Raw genomic sequence first — 19,930 nt, 5'->3', positions numbered from 1 at the left:
CAGTCGTGTTTCTACACATGTGATGTCATTTCTTTGTGATTTTCCCCTCCCCCTTGACCTTTTTTAAGGGCTTTTCATTTGAATGGTGTTGTCTCAGACTAAGGAGGTGATCCTCCGAAACGCATACCTGTTTGAAAATTGCCACTTGTTTTTATACATATGGAATGACCTTTTAAATCATTTTGGAATAAAGAAATTCATTTTTAAAAATAATCTGGAACCTGGATGCTGGAATTTCCTTTCTTCAGTGTTTTTAAAGCAGTATTGCTGCCATCACACTTAATGACTGCAATGAAAAGGGAATCTAGGGGCTTCAATTGAGGAAAATTACTTTGGAAGGGCTGCAAACTTGTGAAATATGCTTTTCTGGAACCCAGACAAATTTTATTTATTTCTTTATGGGGGAGGGGGAAGCAATGAGAAATTGGGGACCCATGATTTCTATGTATGCCTCCATCTAAAGATAACCACTAGGGCTGAGCAGATCCGAACTGGAAAAAGTCTGGATCCGCCCGGTATTGCCGCATCTATTAGATGTGACAATCCCGGTACTTTACCGGCTCTTCTCGATTGCCCTGGTGCAGTGGCAATCGGTGTAATAAGAGGTTAATTGCAGCACACAGCTGCTACTAAAACCTAGGTTAGTGATGGCACAGGCATCTATAAGATACCTGCATCACACTAACCTGTAAATGAAAGTAAATAAACACAGACACAGAGAAAAATCCTTTATTTGGAATAAAGTACTAAACACACACCCTCCTTCACCTCTTTATTAACCCCCAACACCCTGTAAGTCTGGCAAAATCCACATGAGGTCCCACGTCGCTTCAGCTCTGCCACACAACACAGTTAGTGGCCATAGAGCACGACCACTGACTGTGCAGACAATGACCGCGATGATGGCACGGCAGGCAGATACTGTCACAGGCTGGGGGCACGTCTGCCTGCAACCAATCACAGACGAGAGGACGGCCGTGGGCGGGGAAAACACAGAAAGCTGTGCATATGATACACGATACACAGTACAGGAAGTGAATGCGCAACCCGGAAGCAGTGTGCCGCCATGACACCGAGTCTCGGTAAGTATGAAACGCTGTTTTATTTCTGTTTTTCTTTATTTTTCAATTATTATCCCCAGTGTCAGATCCGGATCGTGCACCTGGAATCCCGGACCTTGGTATGGCACCCGGAAATCTTTGAAACCGCGTGGCTGCAGGCTGAGAATACCAGCCTCCAGCCGGCTTTATCTTGGCTGGGGATGAAAATTAGGGGGGATCGCACGTCGCTTTTTTAAAAATTTATTCAAATAATAAAAAAAAATAAAAAAGCCTCATCACCTGCACAGCTGCGCACACTTCTGACAGGAACATGCATGTGTTTCTGTGTACTTGCATGCTCATGTTCAGAGAGCGCAGGTCATGCCGGGTGCTGTCATGCCAGACTTGCACGAGTCTGACATTGCAGCACAGCTGAGCACAATTCTGACAGGAACGTGCATGTGTTTCTGAAACACATGCACGTTCACCATGCTGACTCACAGACACTTGCACTGCTTTCCCCGCCCACCGGCCGTCCTGCCACCTGTGATTGGTTGCAGTCAGCTGACATTCTGCAACTCAGGGTGGGAGTGCGTCTAACTGCAACCAATTACACGTGCCGGTGGGCGGGCAAAACAATGAATATTGAATTGTCGGCTCCAGAAGGGAAAAGCGTGACCCAGAAGGAGTTTGCTGCCATGACACAGCCTCAGGTGAGTACACCGCGCGCACTCCTATTCCCCCTATCCCCTCCACAAACGTTTTTAATCTCCGGATTCTGGTGCACATAGACGTATATGGGCACCGGAATCCGGAGCGGATCCGGATTTTTTTTTTTCAATCCGGCAGTGATCCGCCGGTCCTGGATTTTGGCGGGTTCTATCAACTCTAATAACCACTGACACAATTTTTCCATGTCAAAGGTGTCCATGGCATTGAAACAACTCTTAGCAATAATTCTTTGCCCCCAGATGAAATAGTTGTAGGTGAAATGCGTTTTGGTCAGGGTTTGTGTTTTTTTCTTTAGTTCTTTCATCACTCTTGTGCATTACTGTAGAAATGGTTGTGCGTTGTGCTTTTTGATGATGAGATTAATAATTGCCATTTACACTCATTTACAATTTTTTAGTCCAATCGTTTTACAGTTTAGAAAGTAGTCATTTTAATATCCAATTCATTATCTAATTTTATTTATTGAGGAATGTGAATTTCAAGTTCTTGCGCTATGCTTCTTTATTTGCGGTTCTGCTCTACTGTCCTAATTGAGGGAATCTGCAGCATTAAAAATGTGTTAATAACAGCTAAAATGTGGCATCAACTAAATACACCACAAAATTCATAATAGGTAGGTGCGATTCAAGTGAATGGAATAATGTTATAGTACCTTGTATTGCTGCTTAGAAAAGTACAGCACAAACAAGCGTGAAGCAAACGTGAATTTTGACGAAGCTTCAACCTTCATACGAGGTGTTGATGTGGAGCCCAAGTGTAGCGGTGTCTGCATTACCTTCAGGAACTCCACGTGGAGGAACAGTCTGGTCACAGGTAGGGAACCTTCAATAGTGATTTGTGATGCCACTTTCGGTATTGCGGTCAGGGGACCGCCGCTGCAGGCTAGGAGATGCCTGGGGCTGATGTTGTGTGCAGCTAGGTGTAGTGGCCTTCCGAGAGTAAGGCAGGCCCCAGGTACCGGTTTGGGTGTGTGTGGAACCACAAGTAGCAGAATGACTCAGACACAGTCCAGACAGTCTTTCAGGGTTTTTACTCACGTTTGGTGGCAGGGTGAGTAACCCGGGCATAGCTGGGATGAACCAGAGGAAACCAGGCTGACTTATGAGGGTGGCTCCTGACTCGCCTTCCTAGCCCTTTTGTGTTTTTGGAGTGACCCCGACTTGTAGTCCTGCTGGGGTCACCCAGGGAAGTTGCTGCTGCCTGTTCTCCCCTTTTTCTGCCCGTTTGCTTGTAGCCTGGACCAGGTCACTCCGGCTGCTTGCCTCCTGTAAACTATGGGCCCTCTCTTTACTACGTGGCTCCGGACTCTGTGTTGTTGGGTGGAGGGTGTAAAGTACTCCCCACCTACAGGTTGAGCAGGCCAACTGAATGGGTCCCTGCTCTGGGAACCTGTAAACCCGTGCGGGCCTGTTACCTCCCTGGCAGTCCCCGTACTCAGCCACCCCTTTGCTCTCTCTAGCCTTGGGTGGATTTCGGCACTACCAGGTGACCGATCTCCCCTGTCAGTAGCCACTGCACGTGCGTTGTCAGGATCGTGCCAGCCTGCAGGGTCTGCTTCTTGCGTCTGCTCTCCCTGAGCTGCACTCACTAACTGGCTCACTACTTCCTCCTCTCCTGTTCTTGCCTACGCAACCTAGCAACCAGGCTCTCTACCACACCCCTTGAGTGGACATGGAGGCTACGCCCCCTCCTGGAATCTCTCAGGGGTCCTCCCAAAGGTAGATGTGTGAGACCTGATTACTATGCGCCTGTGTAGTCACACCTTGGTCAGCCTTCTGGATTACCTGCATTGTACTGCCCCCAGCATGGGTGCAGTACTCAGTGGTGCCTGACCAGGTCAGGGGCGCCACATTCATAGTCAGACCTCCACTGGGCTAATATTGAGGGCATGTCAATTTTAACAGCCTAAAAAACCCTGTATTTTTGCTTTTTTTATCTAGACCCTGTGTGTCAGCCATTATAATGCCTACAATTGCAGGTGTTTCGTGACACAGAATATTACGATTCATTGCCAGACATTCCCAAATCCTTTCCAGTATCTGTTCTCCAATCCTGCTTCCAATGTTTAGCACTGGCAGCACAACTGTTTCTAAGGCCTTAGAGCAGGTAATCAGTGGAGACTTTGTGTCCTTCTCAGCTATGCACTTCTCTTGGTGTCATCTTCAAATAGAAACACATTGATATGAATTACAATATGAAAATCATATGTAAGGCAAAAACAACTGATTCTGCGGGATTCCCCTAGATATCTAGTAAATAGTTATGTTATCACTATGAAATTAGCCGATTATGTGGCCAAACACTCATAAATAACAACATTGTTTGTCCATGTACCTAGTTGTCCAGTTTAATTCTCATAAGATTAGTTTCTCATGTATTTTGGAGTTAATACTTTTTTTTTACTATTCCAGCAGTTCATTTTTCAGAGAGATGAAAGTCAAATAACTGACTCTTGCAATCAGTGGTGTAACTAGAGTTTGATGGGCCCTGATGCAAAGTTTGGACCTGGACCCCTCCACGTACACCGACACTTGGGGTTAGGGATAATGATACTGACACTCGGGGTACAGGATAATGAAGCTGACACTTGGCTCTTACCCACAGCACCCAGGTTTCCCATGATCTGAAATCCCTCTATCAAGCACCCTGCTTTCCTATGTCCTGATATCCATCTTGTCCTCAGCACCCAGCTTTCCCATGCTCTGCTACACATCTTTACCTCAGCACACAGCTTTCCCATATCAGAGCATGGGAAAGCTGGGTGCTGAGAGAAGATGTATAGCAGAGCATGGGAAAGCTGAGTGCTGAGGGAAACAGCTTTTTTCCCTTAGCACAAAACATTCTCATTCTATGCTTGTATCTTTGTCCCCCCTCGTATATAGTTCTCCAAATACTATAATAGCCCCCACATGGCCTTCCATATAGTATAAAGGGTCTCACATAACCCTTCATATATTAGAATGCACCTACAAAGTCCTCCATGTATTATAATGCATTTCCCATAGTTCTCCATGTATTCTAATTCACCCCATAGTCTTCCATATATTATACTGCACCACATGGTCCTCCATGTTTTATAATGCACCCCCATAGTCCATGTATAAGGTAGACTCCATAGTCCTCCATATATTATAATGTAGCCCCCTTAGTCCTATATGTTTTATAATGCAGCCCCATAAACCCTCATATTGTGTTATGCAGCCCCATACTCCTCCATGTATATTGTACCCCTATATTCCATGTATAAGGTGTCCTTCATTTTGTATTATGCAGCCCCATATGCCTCTATGGATAATGCACCCCTATAGTCCATGGATAAGGTGTCTTCATGTTGTATAATGCATCCCCATAGACCTCCATGTATAATGCAGCTCCATGCATGTATAATGCTCCCTACAGTCCATGTATAAGGTGTCCTTCATGTTTATTAAGCAGCCCCATATACCTCCATGTATCATGCAGCCTCCCAGGCCTCCATGTATCATGCAGCCAGCCCCCCACATGCCTCCATGTATCATGCAGCCAGCCCCCCCCATGCCTCCATATATCATGCAGCCAGCCCCCTGGCATCCATGTATCATGCAGCCAGCTCCCCCCGGGCCTCCATGTATCATGCAGCCAGCACCCCCCCCAGACCTCCATGTATAATGCAGCCAACCCCCCAGGCCTCCATGTATCATGCAGCACCTCAGCATCCTCCCATCCTGCGCTCTATGCTCTCAGCACAGCAGTCGCACATGAGTGACGTCACCGCGCAGGCACGTGGGAAGAATGATGATGCATATATATAGGGTGCCTTGTGCTGTAATATGTTCTTATTTTGCTGGATCCACAGAGAATGGACCACAGTACCAGGCGATACCAATGTGTAGGAATGTACTGTGAATGGACATATGAATAACAAGCTTCACAGGAAAAGGTATGTTGACCTAGGCCAGGAGGAACCTGGTGGTGGCTGGGGGAATCGATCTTTGTGAAGCAATACACTACTCACTGTGCTGGTAAAAACGGGCTAGGGAGGGCTTATTGTCACGGGGTATGTACTGACAGAACAGGAGCCTCTAGGCTGGCCCTCAAACTTCGAAACCCTGCGCTGTCCCTTATCTCGAAGGTGGGCTCGATGGTAGCCAGGTTCGAGCCCCCAGCATGACCCTGACTCCTGTCCAAGCCCTGATCTTACTCCCCTAAGCCTGGGAGAGGGCCAGAAACTCAGCAACGAAAACCCCACAGAAACGATATGGACAAGGAGGAACGAAAACTTCTACACACTGCACTCAAACAAAAAGGAGGGACAGTATGTGTAAAAGGGAATAAAGGGTAGGAAATAAACCCACAACTGAGGGAATTTCACACCACACAGAAAAGCAACTGTAGATCATCATGAAACTGGAAAACCATAAAGACCAGGATCGCTGAAGCTACATCTGGTGACCAACAACAGGATCCAGAACCTTATAAAGGTTGAAGATGGCTGTGAAGGGTCTTTAGCAGCCTGAGCATCTAGCAACCATTCACAAGCCAGCAGGAATTAACTCATGCTGTACTGGAGAGCAGTGAAGCAAAACACAGTTGAAGAAAGTGACAGGCTGTGTAACTAACAGATACGAGGCTGCTTTTAAGACTGCGGTATGAACAGCTTTTTCACTTTATTATATGTGGTATGAATACAGTAGAGTCTGATACCGCCATGACACCCAGAGAGTGCAAAGCCAAACAGTGCATGGCGCTTATAAACTGGAGAGGTTTGTTGCCAGTTTGCAAGATGTCCAGTTTTTCACGTGAAGTGCTGGATTGGGATATTGCTGTTCTAAGCAAGATGCGGCCAAGACATTGGTCATTGTAGTGGGAAATTGTTTCATGGTGAGGAGGCACAGTGTAAATGATAGGTTGTTGTTGCAGTGATGAAACAGAGGAGGTAACTTGTGACCTGTTAAAAAAGGTAAGAGAAGGAATGTTGTGGGATCAAATGCTCATCTTGGACAGAGACATGTTTCTGCCGTCTTGTCATCTTGAATGTGAGTCAATTAGTGGACAGTACACGAAAACTGGAAAGTGACATATCAGCCATATGTTAGTTCTGCGAGTCCTCTGTCGTTGTGGGAATAATAAGCCGGTTTTGGGAAGCATTGTGGATAAGAGAGGTGCTATGTTTCAACTCAGGCATACTGAAATCAGGTCCTGTGGAATAGTAGATAGAATCCTTTCAAGCCTGCAGGGACTATATTAGTGATATTTTTGTCCAGGAAGCCTGAAATATATCCTGAGATCATGGTCCAGTAATTGAGAACTGTGGAAGGGTGCTTAATGTGTGTGTGTGTGTGTGTGTGTGTGTGTGTGTGTGTATGTGTGTGTTTGCGTGCATGCATGTTAAGAGCCTGAAATATTGGATATCTTGTGGCTAGACTTCCAGTAAGTGCGATTGTTGGACAAAACAAACACGACGAAACCCTTAAAAATGAAGGAACTGATGTGTCACTTAATGGGCTGCTTTTTGTAGTTTTGTAAAAATCACTGGCCTGGCAGTGGGAGATTATCAATACGAGACTAATAAAACTACAAAACTACTGCCATGTAGTCCTTCATATTCATGAGCTCTGTGTAAAACCACCATTACCAATGATTGGCAGTGTACCGCCCCGCTGGCTCGGCTGCGACCGCCGAGCCATTTGGACCCGTGCTCGTACGGTGAGTGGCTCGAGCTCCTCAGAGACCCGGGGGTCACGTCGCTCTGCAAGGGGGTTGGCGCTACATGCAGGGACTTTGGTGGGGAGTTCCACGGCCGGGGCCGCAGTGGTTTGGAAGGGATGTAAGTTCGTGACGCCACCCACGGGTTGTGGTGAATGGATGGACACCACCGCTGCCGTTAACTAGGCCTCCTGGGGACGGTGTTGCGCAGCTTGGTGTTGACCCCTCCGTGGGTAGGGGAGTGATGGTCCCGGGAGCCCGAGGGAGGTGCTGAGGCGTGGGGACAGGTGCGTGCTGGATGCTGGTGAGGTGCGGCGCGGTGCGTGGCCTGAAGGCACTGGTGTACTCACTATGACACAATACACTGGAGTCTCTGGTAAACCAAACGGGATGATGAACGGGGCCCCCAGCCAGCTGCAGCTTCTCCCTTATCAGGTTGGTTGTTTCCGCCTTTCTCCTGCACTTTTTTTTTTTGTGAATGTTTGACTCCTATGCCTAAGCAACAGTAATCCGCTCCCCGGCTTGCTGGGTGTCGGAAGAGCCCTGTTTGCCCGCAGACGCTGGCCCCTTGGGTCTCTAAGCCTTTGCGGTGGCTTTACCCGGTATGGTTGGGCTGTTGTCTTCTAACGGGTCTTGTGTGGGAAAGGTCCTTAAGTCCAGTCCTCAATCAGTTGATTTGACTCGGCCCTGTCGGTTCGGGGCTTCGTACTGAGTCTGAGTACCCCTCCTGGTGCTCCGGTTTCCAATCGGTTCCCTGGTTCGGTACTGGCGGGCCACCGCCCGACCCCGGTCCCTACAGTTCCACCGGCTGTAATCCCAGCTCCTGCAGGCAGTCACCACCGTCTGCCTCCTTGCCACAGGTGACTGGGCTCCAACCCAGCCACCTGAGTAGACTATTGGCAGGCCTGGTCACAGGTCTGCCCTTGAACTCGACCTCTCTCCTTCATTGTTAAGGCTAGACTACTACACACTGAACTTGTGTCTTTTTCCCGCCTCCAGGTCTGTGAACTCCTCGGTGGGCGGAGCCAACCGCCTGGCTCCGCCCCCTGGTGTGGACATCAAACCTGGAGGGTGGTGACAAGGATTTGAAGTTTGACTGCTGTCACCTTTTTAGGGAGGGGGGTGTGTGTGCATGGGACTACCTGGGACGACCTGACTAGTCCAGGGCGTCACAGCAGCTTTCTGCGTGCAGCGAAAGCTGCCAACCAGTGGTGTTATCGAAGTTACAGAGCTCAGCATTCAAAGAGCTGGAAGATCTGTAGCAGAGATAACAGTGTTTTTATTAAATGGACAGCAAGAAGTCCAGTAAGTAACACATCACTAGAATCAGAGTCTCTGCCACTACATCAAGCTGCTCTCAGAAGAGGTAGCAAAAGCCTGTTGGCAGATTCCCTTTACATTCATCTGTCAGGCTAGGTGAGAGGTCAGAATACATATTAGATTGTTGGCCGATCCCATCAATTTCAGAAATTTCAGCAGGTTCGGCAAACAGGTTCAGCAGGTTCGGCATTGACCTCCATGGGGGGCAAAAGCGTAATTTTAATTTATGAAAGTTTTTCAGCACTTTACAAAGGTCCCTTTATTTTTCATGCAGTGTTAATGCTTCTTTAAATGATCAGAGAAAACATTGATATTTCTTTATCATGATGTAATTTTTATTATGTAAAATATGGATATGGTGAAGCATCAAACCAGAAAGCACAGTTTTATCTGATATTTGATGAGTGTTTACAGAGGCTCATGGTGGTAGGAAATTTGAAGTTTATTATTTGATATGCAGATGACATTGTTGGGAAAGATCTGAAAAGAACTTGTAAACTCTTTTGGATGTTGCTGCTGTAAGCTTTCCTGGCCCTGCTGCTGTGAGCTGAGATGAATGTGTTATTATGAGGTTAATGGTAGTAATAGGAAAGTGACAGGATATGAGTGCAATAAGCTGGAACAGAAGATGAGGTATACTGCCCATGTGCTGCTGGTCTTAGCCTAGTCGGATCTGAATGTACTTTCCTACTTGGCTAAACTATTATAAAAAAACAAAATAGCACAAAACACCCATGGCTGTCAAGTTTACCTCAATAAAATGTTTTCCATTGATGTGAATTAGACTTGTACAGCCAGTACATCCATAAATCAGAATTACACAGAGATGAGCTGTATCAAGGCAGCGCTAAACTCTATCTTGGCAGACAGTTCCCGCTAGGAGATTCCCCGCACACCCTGCAGAGCAGGAAACTATTTGTGAGTCCACCAACAGGTCACTCACCATTGGCAAAGACTACAGGACAAGGACACTAAGTAGGGAAACTGAGGCTGGCACCAACAGTGATTGTGGCTGCCAATAAGGGTATTTTGGCTGACATTAGGGGGGCTCATTGTTCCTGGCTTGTGCTATGGACACACAACATAACTCCATTGTATTGGGTGCCCAGTATGCCTGGCACTATATGGGAGCTGGTACTATATGAAGGAACCTTCCCTATAGTCAGTTGTCCATGTTTTTAATTCAGCGATTGACTAGAAACTCTAAATTATTATAGACAAAACGTTCTATGGTGGCTGTTTTGTGCTATGTGGAATAAGGTTTATACTGTTATATATTAATAAGAATAATAGAAGTCATTGAAGAGTTCTTTTAGTTTGTAGTGTCATTCCTTATTCAAAGTAACTGAATGCGGTTGTCTTAGGCGGGCTTTGCACGCTGCGACATCGGTAACAATGTGTTACCGATGCTGCAGCGATAGTCCCGCCCCCGTCGCACGTGCAATATCTAGTGAAAGCTGCCGTAGCAATTATTATCGCTACGGCAGTTTCACACGCACATACCTGCCGTGCGACAACCCTCTGGCCGGCGACCCGCCTCCTTCCTAAGGGGGCGGGTCGTGCGGCGTCACAGCGACGTCACACGGCATTCGGCCAATTGAAGTGGAGGGGCGGAGATGAGCAGGATGTAAACATCCCGTCCACCTCCGTCCTCATTGCAGCCGGCGGCAGGTAAGGTGATGTTCCTCGCTCCTGCGGCTTTACACACAGCGATGTGTGCTGCCGCAAGAGCGAGGAACAACATCGCACCTGTCGCTGCACCGGCATTATGGAAATGTCGGAGGCTGCAGCGATGATACGATAACGACGCTTTTGCGCTCGTTCATCGTATCAAAAAGGATTTACACGTTGCGATATCGACTGCGACGCTGGATGTGCGTCACTTTCGATTTGACCCCATCGACATCGCACGTGCAATGTCGAAACGTGCAAAGCCGCCCTTACACTCGCAGTCATGGGGGCATTTCCACATGTTTAGAAGAAAAAAATGCTAAATGGAATTAACATGCAACACAACTGTAAAGCGTGCTTTACACGCTGCGACATTGCTAGTGTGGCGCCCTGGACAAGCCAGGGGCCACAGAGCACAACACCCACACACCCCACACTCTCGGTCAAGCACACCGAAGTCAGACACAAAACCCTTGTTGCCTTCCTCCAGGGGCTGATGTTCACACCAGGGGGTGGGCCAGGCGGTTGGCCCCGCCCACCGAGGAGTTCACAGTCCTGGAGGCGGGAAAAGCAGACAGTTCAGTTTGAGAGTGGAAAGTGAGAGGAAGGAAAGTGGCAAGTGAGCAGACTGAAGTTGGTCCGGGTGTGTGGCCAGGTTGGCAGACGGTGGCGACTGTCTGCAGGAGTGGCCTATCGGAGTTTACCGTAAGGACCGTGGATGGGCGGTGGCCCGGCGGTACCGGACCGGTACGCAAAGAGAAGCCAGCACCATCTGGCAGGGGCTTACAGACCCCGGCAAGGCTAGGAGTCGCCGTGAATTTGCCAAATTCGTTATTGAAGGGAACCTCCTGGGTTTCCCAGCAGCCAAGTCCCGACAGAAGGCAACAGTCCAACCAAGAGAGGGAGACACCGCCACCGCCAAGGCAACCGTTTCCCAGGGCCAAAGCCTGCGGGCAAAAGGGGCTCCTCCAGCCCATATCCAAGCTGGGGAGCGGGTTACTGGTGGGAACACATTGGAACCATCTACCGTACATAGGTGCAGGGAAAGGCAGTCACCATCAACCTGCCAGGAGAAACAACACCTCAGCCATCTGTGGGACCCGTCCATCCAGCCGTGTGTTTTACCGAGAACTGTGTCCTCATCATTGGCTGAGTGAGTACCACCGTGTCGTGCGGCACAGCGCTGCCCCCGCTACCCTGCACCTCACCAGGCCCTGTAACCCGCCTGTCATCCATCCCTACCCCTATCACCGGGCCCCGGGACAACCAACCCCCTACCCACAGAGGGTAGAACTAACAACAAAGCTGCTCCCTGTCACCGCTCCCGGGATCCCTGTCTAGAGCAGCGGTGGTGTCACCAATATCACCACAACCGTGGGTGGCGTCAAGACAATAATCAAATCCCCACAATCAAAATCCCCCTTTTCACTCACGGGCGAGGAGCGCCGCTCGAGTCCCCAGGATCCGGCCCACCGCTCGAGCCACCACCGAGCAGCCGCAGCAGCAGCGGCCGGACCCGAGCAGTGGGAGAGCGCAGTGTCCCCTCCTCCGCCCGCGACAACTCGGCGTCACGAACAGGATCCTACCGTTCTACCGACTGGTGGAAGTGCGCCTTGTGTGACCGCCGGAGGTGTCCGGCCAGAAAATTTGAAAAGCCGCCATCTTGGGTGCGAAAGATTCCCGCTTGAGCGTCTCCTCGAGTAGTGGAGGCGCGAAGGCCAAGGCCCCGCCCCTGTAGAAGAGGAGCCGGAAAGAGACTAAGGGGGACTGATGACGTCTGGCCGCATGTAGCCCGCGGCTATAAAAGCAGGGACACCAGGACCCTGCGGCCATCTTGTTCCTGGTAGAGGCCGCCAGCAAGATGTATATGCCGTCCCGTAGCACCGTAGCCCCCGCGCCTGGAACCGTGGCGTGGGTGGAGATCCGGACCGCGCAGCTCCAACAACGGCTGCAGGTCAAGATGCAGCTCCTCTTGGAGGAGTGGGAGACCGACATGGCGGAGGTTATAGCGACCGTACGGAGACGCGAAGAGGAGGGAGCTTCGGAAGGGAGGGTGAGTAACCCACGCCCCGGTACCCCTAGTCGGTCGGTCATCGCGGCTGCGGGACCCGCTCTGAACCCTCTCGCCCTGCTACCTCCCTCGCTACCCGTATCGGCTGCCGTGACCCCGCCACTAAGCCCGCTACCCCTGCAACCGGTAGCGGTACCCTGCATGTCTGCCCAGGCGGATCGACCTGTAGCCGGAGCCCGTGACCGACCGGAAGTGCTGCCCTGGAAAGTCCAGAAGCCCGAGCCGGAGGCATTTACAGAGACTTCCCCCGAGCCGGAGCCGACAGACCGCTCCATGCAGAAGGCCCAACGGAAGAAAGCCCCTGTGCCCATCCCCCACACCTTGGCTGAGGTTGCGCCGGGTTACCGTTGCAAAGCAGCACCCCAGGCCAAGTCACCACGGGACCTTCCACCCAGATTGCCAGTGGTGGGCAGTGTCCGGAAGGTCTAGCGGGGCCCGAACCGTGCGCCGGAGCTCGCAGCAGCACCGTATTGGGACAGGGAGCCGACACCGCTGGGCCCGGAGATTGCGGAAAGGGAAAGGAAGAAGGCGGAGATGGTAGCCCGTACGATCCGGGAGAAGGAGAGCCCCCGCCAAGCGACCTTCCGTGTCCGGGGGCCCCCTGTATGAAGGGCAAATGAGGCGGTTTGATGTCCGCCGGGGCTATGGCTTCATATATGAACCGGGCCTGGAGGCCGAAGTCTTCATAGCCCGGCGGGATGTTAATGCCCACCTGCCGGAGGAGCACCCAGGCCGCAACCTGATGCCGGGCGACCTGGTGCAGTATACCCGGCACTGTGGGGAGAGGGGGTGGTTTGCGCTGGATGCCAAGCTGAAGGGCAGCCAGGAGGCCCGGGTGTCCACCGTGTCCCTTCCCCCAGCCAACACCGAAGAATCGGATTAAGGTCAGCGGAGCCCCGCTGCAAGTTGTTCCCCGTTGGGAGCACAAAGTACCGTTAAAATGTTTTGAAAATGAATGATAAGTGAAGGATCAACCGAGATGTCATCTGATTTGCTACCTGATTGTCAGCCTGCTTGGAACCGGTCGTTGCCGGCAACTGGTCCCCGTTGGGACCTCCTTTTCAAATAATGCGTAGAAACTACTACGAACAGGCCCGAGAACTAGCAGGGCAACCACAAACTTGTGGCTTGTAAATAATAATGTTGTTGTGGCTTTCACCGTTACCGCCTCCGGAGAGGCAGATTGGAGGAAGGGTCCGCAGTGGAGCAGGCTGGGGCCCAACCACCACTGGAACCGGTGGCGATCCTCTGGGGGTTTCAGGGGTTCCCCATGGACGTGGGTCCCCTGAAAAGGACAGAACCCGCTCGGACCACTTGTGCTGGACTGGGGTCAAGGGGTGCTGCCCGTTTGCATAGGGGCAACATCAGGGACGGGTTGCTTGGGTGGGAGAGAGCGGAAGCTGTAACCGTAACGTTTAAGTAAGAGTACCTCCCAATGTGGGAAGATGTTATTTTAATTGTAATGTGTTCCCGTTTTTCTATTTTTCAGTTTGTGAAAATAAAACCGGTGATGGACGGGCAGCCCGCGGACGGTCTGCATTTAACTAAGGGGGAATGTGGCGCCCTGGACAAGCCAGGGGCCACAGAGCACAACACCCACACACCCCACACCCCACACTCCCGGTCAGGCACACCGAAGTCAGACACAAAACCCTTGTTGCCTTCCTCCAGGGGCTGGTGTACATACCAGGGGGTGGGCCAGGTGGTTGACCCCGCCCACCGAGGAGTTCACAGTCCTGGAGGCGAGAAAAGCAGACAGTTCAGTTTGAGAGTGGAAAGTGAGAGGAAGGAAAGTGGCAAGTGAGCAGACTGAAGTTGGTCCGGGTGTGTGGCCCGGACGGATCAGCAAGGTTGGCAGACGGTGGCGACCGTCTGCAGGAGTGGCCTATCGGAGTTTACCGTAAGGACCGTGAATGGGCGGTGGCCCGGCGGTACCAGAAAGAGAAGCCAGCACCATCTGGCAGGGGCTTACGGACCCCGGCAAGGCTAGGAGTCGCCGTGAATTTGCTGAATTCGTTAGTGAAGGGAACCTCCTGGGTTTCCCAGCAGCCAAGTCCCGACAGAAGGCAACAGTCCAACCAAAAGAGGGAGACACCGCCACCGCCAAGGCAACCGTTTCCCAGGGCCAGAGCCTGCGGGCAAAAGGGGCTCCTCCAGCCCATATCCAAGCTGGGGAGCAGGTTACTGGTGGGAACACATTGGAACCATCTACCATACATAGGTGCAGGGAAAGGCAGTCACCATCAACCTGCCGGGAGAAACAACACCGCAGCCGTCTGTGGGACCCGTCCATCCAGCCGTGTGTTTTACCGAGAACTGTGTCCTCATCATTGGCTGAGTGAGTACCACCATGCCGTGCGGCACAGCGCTGCCCCCGCGACCCTGCACCTCACCAGGCCCTGTAACCCGCCTGTCATCCATACCTACCCCCATTACCGGGCCCCGGGACAACCAACCCCCTACCCACGAAGGGGAGAACTAACAACAAAGCTGCTCCCTGTCACCGCTCCTGGGATCCCCGTTTAGAGCAGCGGTGGTGTCACCAATATCACCACAACCGTGGGTGGCGTCACAGACAATAATCAAATCCCCATAATCAAAATCCCCCTTTTCACTCACGGGCGAGGAGCGCCGCTCGAGTCCCGGGATCCGGCCCACTGCTCGAGCCACCACCAAGCAGCCGCAGCAGCAGCGGCCGGACCCGAGCAGTGGGAGAGCGCAGCGTCCCCTCCTCCGCCCACGACACTAGCATCGGCTAGCGATGTCGAGCGCGATAGCACCCGCCCCCGTCGTACGCGCGATATTGTGTTATCGCTGCCGTAGCGAACATTATCGCTACAACAGCGTCACACGCACATACCTGGTCAGCGACGTTGCTCTGCCCGCCGATCCGCCTCCTTTCTAAGAGGGTGGGTCGTGGGGTGTCACAGCGACGTCACACGGCAACCGTCCAAGAGCAGATGAGGGGCGAAGATGAGTGACCGGAACATGCCGCCCACCTCCTTCCTTCTTTATTGCCGGTGAATGGAGGTAAGGAGATGTTCGTAGCTCCTGCAGTGTCACACACAGCGATGTGTGATGCCGGAGGAACGAGGAACAACATCGCTAATAAACAGGCAACGATATTTGGTTTTAGGATGACCTCTCCAAAACCAATGATTTTTGCCTGTTTTGCGATTGTTTAAGATCGCTCGTACGTGTCACACGCTGCGATGTCGCTAAGGACGCCGGATGTGCGTCACTAACGATGTGACCCCGACGATAAATCATTAGCGATATCGTAGCGTGTTAAGGCCCCTTAAGGCCCTGTGCGCACACTGCGTTTTTACCCACGGTTTTACCTGCGGTTTTGCTGCAGAAATTTCTTGAGAAAGGTTTGTAATCTTTCTGCAGACATTTCCCAGCAAAACCTATGGGAAAAAAAAATAGCTGTGCGCACACTGCTTTTTTTTTCTCAAGAAAAATTTTTCTGCAGAATTTCTTGAGAAAATTTCTTGAGAAAATGTGCATGTCACTTCTTTTCCGCATGTATCTGCGGTATTTCACTCCATTCACTGTAATGTAATCGCGAAATATCGCAGGTATACCGCAGGTAGCAAATGATATGCGGTATACCCTCGGTATAGCTGGGGTTTACCTGCGGTAATGTTCATCACTGCCTGCGTTTTGCAGGGAAGTTATGTCATTATGACAGGAAAAGGAAGCGGAGCAGAGCATAAACACATACATCACATTCCCTGGACGCCGCACGGAAGCACTTCACCGCCCGCACTGCAGTATCAGCAGCTTCTCACACTGCAGTGCTGGCAGCCGCGGGGATGACGAGCGCTACTGTCAGGAGGTTAGATGAGATCATTACCTGCTGTGACGATCTCCTGCTCTCCTGACGTCAGTCCTGTCAATGACTTCTATGCCTGTCTCGTGGGCTGCCCGAGACTGTCACTAGCACTGATGTCACGGGCTCCTGCGATTCTTCGCTGACAACGCAGCGGGCATAGAAGTCAGTGACAGCGCTGACGTCAGGAGTGCAGGAGATCGTCACAGCAGGTAATGATCTCAACCAACCTCCTGACAGCAGCGCTCGTCATCGCCTGCAGTAACCTGGGTGACCTATTGATGTTAGCTCAGGTCACTGCATGGCTCTCCCAGCCAATGGAGAACATTATATTCTTCATTGACTGGGACAGTGACTATGGTATGGATCGTCGTGGGACCCCCTTATTGGATTACGCCGGACCTGGAATTGATTGTTCTTTTCAATAAATTGGTGAAAGAGGGAATGTTTTGGGCAGTGTTTTTTCAAATAAAACTTTTTTTGCTGTCTATTTTTAATTTCTTACAGACTGGGTTCGTGATGTCAGGTATCTGATAGACGCTTGACATCACTAACCACAGGGCCTGATGCCAGGTGACATTACACATCTGGAATCAACCCCATATATTACCTCGTTTGCCACCGCACCAGGGCAACGGGATGAGTAGGGGCAAAGCGCCAGGATTGGCACATCTAATGGATGCGCCACTTCTGGGGCGGCTGCGGCCTGCTATTTTTAGGCTGGGGAGTGTCCAATAACGGTGGACCTCCCTAGTCTGAGAATACCAGACCACAGCTGTCCGCTTTACCTTGGCTGGTGAACCAATTTGGGGGGGACCCAACGTTTTATGTTTTAAATTATTCATTTAATATAAAATAACAGCATGGGGTGCCCTTTGTTTTGAATTACCAGCCAAGGTAAAGCTGCCAGCTGTGGTCTGCAGGCTGCAGCCGTTTGCTTTACCCTAGCTGGCTACAAAAGATAGGGGGGGCCTCACGTCATTTTTTTTTAATTATTTATTTATTTTTTGGCTAAAGACAAGGCTAAACACCCTTTAGTGCCACATGAAAGTCACTAAAGGGTGCCAGCTTAGAATATGCAGGCAAGTGGGACATTATATAGGTCTTTCTCATCTATTATCTATCTATCTATCTATCTTTTCATCTATCCATCTTTCTATCTATCCATTATCTATCTATCTATTCATCTATCCATCCTTCCCTCTATCCATTATCTGTCTGTCTATCTATCTATCTATCAATTAACTATCTATTATCTATATTATTTATTGCAGTTACAGCATAAAAACCGCAGGGACTAACCTGCAGAAAAACCGCGGCAAAAACGCACCAAAAACGCGGCAAACCGCATGCATTTTTCCCACGGTTTTGGTGCGTTTTTTTACCGCAGATGCAGTAATCTTCAACTTCCAGAAGTTTCTCAAGAAATTTTCTTGAGAAAAATCACTTTTCTAGTGCGCACAAACTCTTGCAAGAAGCTTCTCTGGTAAGACTTGTAACAATTCCTAACATCATTACCTAGATTAGTAAGGGACAAGGGCAAATAGGGTCTTATCTGTGAAAACAGTAGAGAAACAACAAATAGTCTGCTCATTTAGAGGGGTTGTGTGAGACACAACCACTATTGAGGTGACTGATCACAGCTGCAGCAGCCCCGACAGCGTGAAGCGTAGAAATTGGAGATAAAGGGTTAAAAGTCGAACTTCTGTCCACAAAGGAAAATGCTGGTGCTTGAAAGAGTAATTTTATTCAAGACGTTTGCATTTCAGAGTTAAAATACTCCTTCATCAGCATAATCACCCGATTATCCTGATGGAGTATTTAATTCCGAAACGCGTTGAATAAAATCACTATTTCAAGCCCCAGCATTTTACTTTGTAGACAGAAGCGCGGCTTTTAACCCTTTATCTCCAATTTCTATCTTCACTACCTGTCATGCTTCATGCTGCTCAAAAAACGGGCAGCATAAATCAGAGCCTGGCTGCACAATTTCAGCAAGGTATGTGTTTGCTTGAAGCATTGTGGCAAGAGACCTGTCAATCTTCTGGAGCACTGTGGCTCTTCAAAATAGCTTGCATCATTTCAGAGAAAGAACTTCATGACTGAAGCTCTGATTCATGCTGGTTGTGGTTTAGGCAATAAAAATCAACTGTCAGGTTCCCCTTTCACAAGGATTCAAAGCTGGAGAGATTGTGATTTTTTTTTCTTATCATAGATATTTTTCAAAAATTACCTATCATTTCAATGTTGTTTTTCGATATATTGTTCCCCCTTACAAATTCGGCCGATTGTTTGGAGTTTGGATCCTGAAACCCTCAATGATTGGTTAAAAACTGCTCTGAAGACCACTGCTGGCAGTAGTGCTCACCTTCTTAATGATTATGCATACAAAGGTGTATTCATTTTCTATTAAGTCTGTACACCACTCTGTGTGCACTCATGCAGGAGCCCTTCTGCCTCATGAGCTATGCACTTCATAACAGTTTTTTGAGTGATCTGTCAGGTTCTCAAGACACAGCCCTCCACCAATACGCAGCACATGTGAGAGGGTGTAATAGATACAAGTGAATTTCATAGAGACTGTAAACTTTAAATATAACTTTTAAATCAGCTTCTTAACTGGTTAACTTTAAAGTGAACCTTTTAGCACCCTTTTATAATGAAAAGTAAAAACATGGCTATAATAGCGCTGTAATATTGCTCGCTCTAATATTGATTAAATTGATACCTTTGGTAAAGAAATCTGCTTTGTTATTCTTCTTTAACCCCTTCAGCCCCGGGGCACTTTCCGTTTTTGCGTTTTTGTTTTTTGCTCCCCTTCTTCCAAGAGCCGTAACTTTTTTATTTTTCTGTCAATCTAGCCATATGAGGGCTTGTTTTTTGCGGGACAAGTTGTACTTTTAAATGAAACCATAAGTTTTACCATATGGTGTACTGGAAAGCAGCAAAAAAATTCCAAGTGTGGAAAAATTGCAAAAAAAGTGTGATGGCACAATAGTTTTTGGGATGTTTTATTCACGGTGTTCACTATATGGTAAAACTGATGTGTAGGTATGATGCCTGAGGTTGGTGCGAGTTTGTAGACACCAAACATGTATAGATTTACTTGTATCTAAGGGGTTAAAAAAAATTCACAAGTTTGTCCAATAAAAGTGGCGCACGTTTTGCGCCATTTTCCAAAACACGTAGCGTTCTTATTTTTTAGGATCTATGGCTCAGTGATGGCTTATTTTTTGCGTCTCGAGCTGATGTTTCTAATGGTAGCATTTTTGCGCAGATGCTACGTTTTGATCGCCTGTTATTGCATTTTGCGTAAAACTTGCGGCGACCAAAAAACGTAATTTTGGCATTTGGAATTTTTTTGACACTACGCCGTTTACCAATCAGATTAATTGATTTTATATTTTGATAGATTGGGCATTTCTGAATGCGGCGATACCAAATATGTGTATATTTATTTATTTTTTAACTCTTTAATTTTCAATGGGGGGAAAGGGGGGTGATTTGAACTTTTAGGTTTTTTGGTTTTTTTTTAATTTTTTAAAACTTTTTTTACTTTTTTATTTTATTTTACTA

The sequence above is a fragment of the Anomaloglossus baeobatrachus genome, chromosome 2, assembly GCF_048569485.1.
Source record: "Anomaloglossus baeobatrachus isolate aAnoBae1 chromosome 2, aAnoBae1.hap1, whole genome shotgun sequence".
NCBI lineage: Eukaryota > Metazoa > Chordata > Amphibia > Anura > Aromobatidae > Anomaloglossus > Anomaloglossus baeobatrachus.
This window is presented reverse-complemented; position numbering follows the sequence as displayed.